The sequence below is a fragment of the Morone saxatilis genome, unplaced genomic scaffold (assembly GCF_004916995.1).
Source record: "Morone saxatilis isolate NCDOM2014 unplaced genomic scaffold, NCSU_SB_2.0 Contig8, whole genome shotgun sequence".
In the NCBI taxonomy this organism is placed as follows: domain Eukaryota; kingdom Metazoa; phylum Chordata; class Actinopteri; family Moronidae; genus Morone; species Morone saxatilis.
This window is the reverse complement of record NW_023340257.1, coordinates 16,652,385-16,659,286: the sequence shown is the minus strand read 5'-3', so window position 1 is coordinate 16,659,286 and position 6,902 is coordinate 16,652,385.

The following is a 6,902-nucleotide window of genomic DNA, read 5'->3' as shown; positions in this document are numbered from 1 at the left end:
CACACACACACACACTATGTAATATATATACATATCAGTGTGAGTTAATGCAACTAGGGGGAGTGTAATGTAATATTAGGACATTGCTTCGTGCAAGCTAATGTGTTTAACTAATTTATGAATCATCTGTTGTTTCTCACAAGATCCCAGCCATTGGAGCAATGTATGAGCTTCCCAGGCCTAGCATGAGATGGATGGTGTGACTCAATGGATTTTCTGGTGAAACTGTAGGGAGTCACCATAAGTGGTTTTTTCAACATCTAACCTGGAGGGTGTGTGCTGGGCAGCGTGGTTTACTACTACGGCATGCGGGATGGCCAAACTCGGGCTCGGGATCTATACGCAGCACCGCAAACCACGCCAGGCAGGGAAGACGGAGAGTGGAAAGGCAGGCGAGGCAGACCCGGCGACTCCGATCCTGTCGCTAGAGTCCAGTGGTTGAGGCGGGGGCGCGAGAGAGAGCGGCATGTGATGCGGTATAATCGAGAACCGAGAAAAACAAAAGTGCCCCTGTTCGTGTGGTAGAGTGAAAGGCCGAGACCGGAGTCCAGTGGCACGATTTTAAGTTGCGGGAAGACGAAGCGGGGAGATCCCAGGCGACGCGCCGCGATCCAGAGTAGGAAAGTTGGCCGGAGGAGAGGGCAGGCGCTCGGCGGTCGGAGCAACAGCGAGCCATCCCCGGGTTGCTTTCCAGACACGCCCGGCCCAGCGGAGATGGTAGCACCCAGTGGCTGTCAAACACGCGGGGGGTGAACCCGAGAGGCAGCGGCGGCGTCCGATGGGGTGCGGAGGTTTGAAACGCGGGCCGGGTGAAGTCAGCAGTGCGGGAGGCGAGGAGGCGTAAGACCATTCCGGGTGCGAATTTGTATAAGCGACAAGAGATATAGACCTCGGGAACTGCCCGCCCCCGGGGCGGAGGGCCATGGATATAAGATGATCAGGCCCAGCGGGGCCGGCAAACTAATCCGGCGTTGGTGTCTGCTGGGTGCGGGAAGTTAACTGGGGGGGTGGCTGGTGAGCTGCAAGGGCCCGTCCTGCTCATCACTCGAGTGACCCGGAGCCCAAGCGGACTTTGTCCGCAAGCTGGCTTGATTCAACCTTGAATGTGAGTGGGACGTGCCGTTGGCGGAACCACCACTTGGAGGCTCTCGAAAGATGGGACTTGTTAAGGAAACTGACCTGTCCACCGTCGAGGCCGTGGTTTCAGAGTCCGCCCAGAGAGCGACGAGAGGACCAGACATCTGCCGTGTGCCGTGTTGGATAACCAAGAGCCATCTCGTCGAGTGCTCCCCTCCATAGGGAGTGTACCCACGGAAGGCGCAGGCCATAAGGGTCCATTCCCAGCGATCCACGTAGGCACGCGTACTCAGTTGGCTGGCATAACAAGAGACCCCAGTCCGACCCGACTCTAGATGGGGACGCACTGGCTCTGGGCGCAGCCCCTAAAAATGATTTCCGGTGACTGTGCAGCGGTCACGCGCAGCGTCAACGTCGGTGTTCTGGACCTCTTAGCATGACCCCCCGGAGTGCATACCCGGTAATCGAAGAGTGTTGCCTCGCGCCTGTGCTCCGGCACAGCGGGCTGCGGAGGGTCCTCCCTGCTACTAGAGAGGTGGCTCCCCAGGAAGCTGCTATCGCCACCAAGCATCTGTGTCCCCATCGGACCGCCAATGTCCCTCCGCCAGTACGTGTCCCTGCTCACGAGAGCCGGTAGCTGCCATGTTTGTGTGCGCCACGGGACTTCCACTGAAGCGACACTCGCGGAGTCCAGTCAGTCTTCCCCTACAACCTGGCAAAAGCACGTTACAATCTTGATCCACTCAGCTCGACGTGGCGGACCGTCGCTCCGGCCGCCTGGGGGTCCTGAGTGCAGCCCTGTGGATTCAGTGCCCGGAGAGCAGGGGGGTGAGTTCGAACATATACCCAGCTGGTCGGCAGTATGACGACGTTATGTGTGCGTGTAATTATTTCACGTCATGGTGTGATGACTCTCTGGGTCTGCTAGTTTGGTGGGCTGACAGACGAAACATTACACCTGCCTAATATGTGCAACGTCCTGGGACCATACCCTCCGGCGTCACGTAAGTGGAGGAGGGCACATTCCTCTGAACCTCCCCTGAACCTCAGATGCAAACATCCTCTATCTGCCTACACACCAGGCTGGGCAGAAGGAGTTTGTTTGAGTTAAACTTAATAAGAGGACCAGGAGGAGGATGGAATAAAACCACACACAGAGAAATTCCCTGCTGCACAAACCAACCTCTCTTCCCCCTGGCCTGGTGTAAGAACCCGCACTGCACGCATAACCGGATCAACAACCCTGTCACAGCTTCTGCCACAGACATGCTTCCTCTCTCAAGCTCTCTCTACCACCCGTGTGGTATTCTTACATATCTATCTGCTGTCGCCTTATTACACGGCTGTTGGTGCACTAAGGACATATCGTACTATCTGTCGCTACTTGTAGAGGTATTTCGATTTGGACTGCTCGCGATCGGCGTCCGCGCCGGAGATAATCGTATTGTCTGACAAAGTTTGCGGAGCATGAGTGCTAGTGATTGGGTTTCTCTTCCAACGATGATGTAATATGGGCCAGGGTTGACAGTCCTCAAGGTGCTTGGTTGGTGCCAGGCCCCGTATACCGCCATGTAGTAAGGAGCCCCGTGTCAGGTGCGAGGGCGTGTTTTGCACGAGTGTTGGTGGTTTTGCCGGGGTGGGTCGGGATCTTTGTTGTGGTTGTTGCTTGGTTGATGCTGCCATTACCAAAAGGATGTGGTGGGTTAAACAAGCCTGTTGGGGACTCGCAACCCAACGCGCTCTCGCCTCTATTGAGTAATGGAACCGCGACGCGCTACCGCGTACAGAGATTTGATATCATATATTGTGTAGGAAATATATGTTGCTCTATATATCTACCGAGACACACCCCCGCTCCACGCTCGTGTGTCGCGCATTGGTTGTGGAAATGAGTCAACGTGACTCAGTCCTTTCAAAAAATGTGTGAGTTTTTGATTCTTCGCGCGCAGAAGTGTAATGGCCGGCTTCGAGGCCTTCTTGATATCGACGCACCTCAGTATCCGGCGGTATAAGAGGGCGCATAGTTTAGCGATGCGAATGCCCAGTTAAAATTTCCACATGATCCCCTTGAAACCTTGTCTGATTGCATGGTTTGATTTATTTTCGTGGTTCAAATCCTCGCAATGATATTAGCTTTCATCGACCTTTCGAACAAATATACATTGCCAAATAGGAAAAGCATCACTCTTACGATGACCTGAAGCTTTCTTAGAAGTTAGTTCCACTTCCGCGCCCGAGTTTACGTTTTTTTCCTCTCCTGCCAGACAGATGAGATGCAGTTGGTAAAAGCTTCGGAGAGCGTGGAAGTCATGCATGTCCCGCGCGCCAACCACTCGCCGTCTCCTTTCTCGTGAGTCAAAGAAGAGGCGTTGTATGAGAAAAATCCTCTGTTGCATGACTTAGATTCACCCATACCGCTGGAATGAGACCCTCCTCTCGCTCCCTTAAAACACCCTCAGGATGTCTCTTCCACTGGGAGTGTTTCGAGTATCTACCGAATTCGTACTTCGCAACTAGCATCGTGGTACACTTCACGAGCATGAACTCACCCACTGGTTAGAAAAGACCCCGATGAATCGTCAGTCTGAATGTGCATAGCAAATTTGAAAAACCTTTCGAAATGTTTACCTTCAAACCATTTCTATTTTTTTTATTAAGTTAAGTCCGGCAGTTGTTTTTCGCACAGCAGACCAGTGTTCACCCTGGGTCTTTTGGATATCCCCTTGATTTAGTTTTACCAGATGAAAAGATATGGTATACACACAGTTGGAAAGAACATGGCGGCCCCTTTGCGAGCTTGTGCGCGCGAGGCGTAAATGTGCTCCGGTGTATATTTGTCAGTTGAGAGCAGGGTGTTAAGTTCGAGACCCTCCTACCAGCCTGATAGGATACAAGTCTCGCTCTTGTCTTCGCTCGCGCCGCCCTCCTGTGTGTGTGTGTGTGATTAATAGCCCCAGCAAACACTGGCTGCTATTAATCACAGTATCTCAACAATGCCTATTAATAAGTGATTTATCAGCTCTGAAACTCTTTTATTTCCTGGAGCAGGTTACAGCAAAGAAAACTGACACCATGAAAAGTCAAATAAAAAGCACTGAGATTATTTTCACTGGAAAATGTGACCTGTGGGAGTAATTTAAATGTTACGGTGAAAAACAGTTTGAGTGCAAAGACATTAAAGGTATTCAAATTCAGAGAGTTTCAGACAGAGTTTCACCAGAGTTAGTCTGTGTAACACTGCCCTCCTCTGACTGGTCAGTGGACACTTTCTGCACTATACTACTTATATTTAGACTGCAAAGTGTTTTTACTACAGTTAGTCCACATAACAAAGCAGTATCCATACAACAAATCAATAATGTGTCCAAGGTTTCACATCTATACGACGTTTTACACGTGTGAGGCTGCAACTAAGAATTATGTTCATTATCAATTCATCTCTTACTTGCACTTATTTGTTAGATTTAGTGATTAAGTATTCGGTCAAGAAGATGATGGTGAGTAGTGACAGTTCCTTCTTGTTTTGGTCTGACCTTTGTACAAAGATACAAAACGAATCCTCACAATTAGAAGCTGAAACGAGCTATTTTTTACTTACTTTAACACTTAAACAGACAAATAGATAAATCAACTAATCATTTCAGCACTAAATAAGTGCCCATGTAAAAACACAGCTCATACAAACATTATGGGCTTTAACTCTGGTCCTGATTGATAGATTGATTGAATACACTAAAGGTGAATTATATGTTCACAAGATTCATCCAAATACAGGCAGCTAATCACAATTTTACATTCAAAAAGTTGCTGCAACCTAAACTGTGAAATGGCGGCTTTTCCCCCCTCCTCCCTTTACAAAACACATTTTCAGCATTTTACAGGACAGATACGAGCAGAGCATCCTGGAAACAGTCACTGACATTACACACAGTGAGCTGCTCAGTGGCAGTCGCTGTCATTTCTGCCGGCTCCCGAAAGGAACAGAAAGGAAACCAGACAGGAAGGATAACAGTGGAAAGAACAGCTCATGGTGAACCACACACACACACACATATTTGAGTACATTCTTGTGTAATGAACATTAAATAATCATACATAATGACTCACACACCGGTGGAGGGGGAGAGAGTGACTGACAGTCTTGTGCCACACTGACATTAAATGGGTTGTTTTACACACCCATGTGCCTAAGCACATAGTCAAACAGTGACACACTCTCTATGGGAACACACTCACTCCTTGGCAAACATATAAAACACTAAAAAATGATTGATGATTAAAAGGACAGTGGCGTCTATATGGATCATCATTTGCCACCCAGTGGAAAACATTACATGCAATATCCTTTGTCCTTAAAATAACAGCCACTCTGCATCATTAAAGGCAGGTTCAGTAAGTTTAAGAACAGGCTTCCTTCACATTTTAAAGCCCAGTTTGTTTACTAATGTAAATTTAGTGAAAGCTCATATACAGAACTTCCTAAAGCTGACTTTAAACAGGCAAATAATAATAAAAGAAAACATACTAAGGTTCTGTATTACTCTAATATAATGTGATATCTTATTCACTGTGCCTTTTGGAGCTAAAACTCACATTACACCATTGGGAGAAGTAAAAATACAGTAGCCAAAAACTCACCAGAGAGGTCCTGAGTTGCTCCTCTGGTGTGTGTGAAGCAGCTGTTTAAAAGGCTGGCAGTAATGTGGAGGGTTATAACTTAGTGTGAGAGGAGGAGGAGGAGGAGGTGGCTGCGGCTTATCAGCGTGTGCAAGTGCTGCTGTGTGAAGTTTAAGTATCAGCATGTGGTTGAAGGGTTGAAGTGAAAGAAGTTTCCTTGAAGTGACAAGAGGAAACGCTCGTTGAAAAAAAACAAACAGGAGCAGCTCCGAGCTAACTTTAGTTACCGTTACTGCAGTTTAACGTAGCTTAACCTTAAGTTAAAGGAGTGGCGTTAAAACCGAGGCTCTCTATTTTAATATACTATTTAATTAGTGGCATGAAATGTTAGATTAAAACTCTTTATATGTTGTAATATAATAAAGACAGCAAAACCAGCCGAGAGTCATGTGGGGTTTTAAACGTGCTGCCTTCAGGCGCTCCCCGGAATTTTGAGCGTTAGCCGCTCAAGCGCCTACATTCTCCTTCCTTTTGTAATTAGGTTGCTCCCGTCCTGTGTTTTCTGACGGCACTTGAACGCATCATAAACGTTTTTTTTTTTCAGTTTGTGTTTTAGCTTTTTATTTTTTAATTAATAAATACACATTCGTATCACTCCCATGCTACGTTTTATTCCCGCTAATTTTGAAAAATAGTGCATTTAATTTTCAATAAACGCAAAACGTAACAGTACTTTTGTCCCGTCTGGCTTTCCGTAGATGCGGAAGCAGCGTTTCACAGGCAGCAGGGCCCCGGCGTGACATTCACCGGGTTGTATAAACGGAGGAGTACGACCACCTTCGTGTCCCACCGAGCAGAGATCAATATGAGAGTACTGAAAGCGGGTCTGTGTTTGACAAAGACGCATCTTTTGGCACCAGGAAGCGTCACTCTCAAAAAGGTAACATTACACTGCACTTGTACAGATTTTAACTTCAAACCTCGACTAACTATTTCCCAATCGGGAAAGGGGGAGGTTGAATATCGATCTTGCTGTGGTTTATCTCCACAGGTGCTCATCAACAGCTGTCGGACATGCTCCTCCGGTATCTTCCCCAACGAGAGGATCCGCAACATCGGGATCTCTGCTCACATCGACTCGGGGAAGACCACCCTGACCGAGCGTGTCCTCTACTACACCGGCAGGATAGCGGAGATTCACGAGGTAG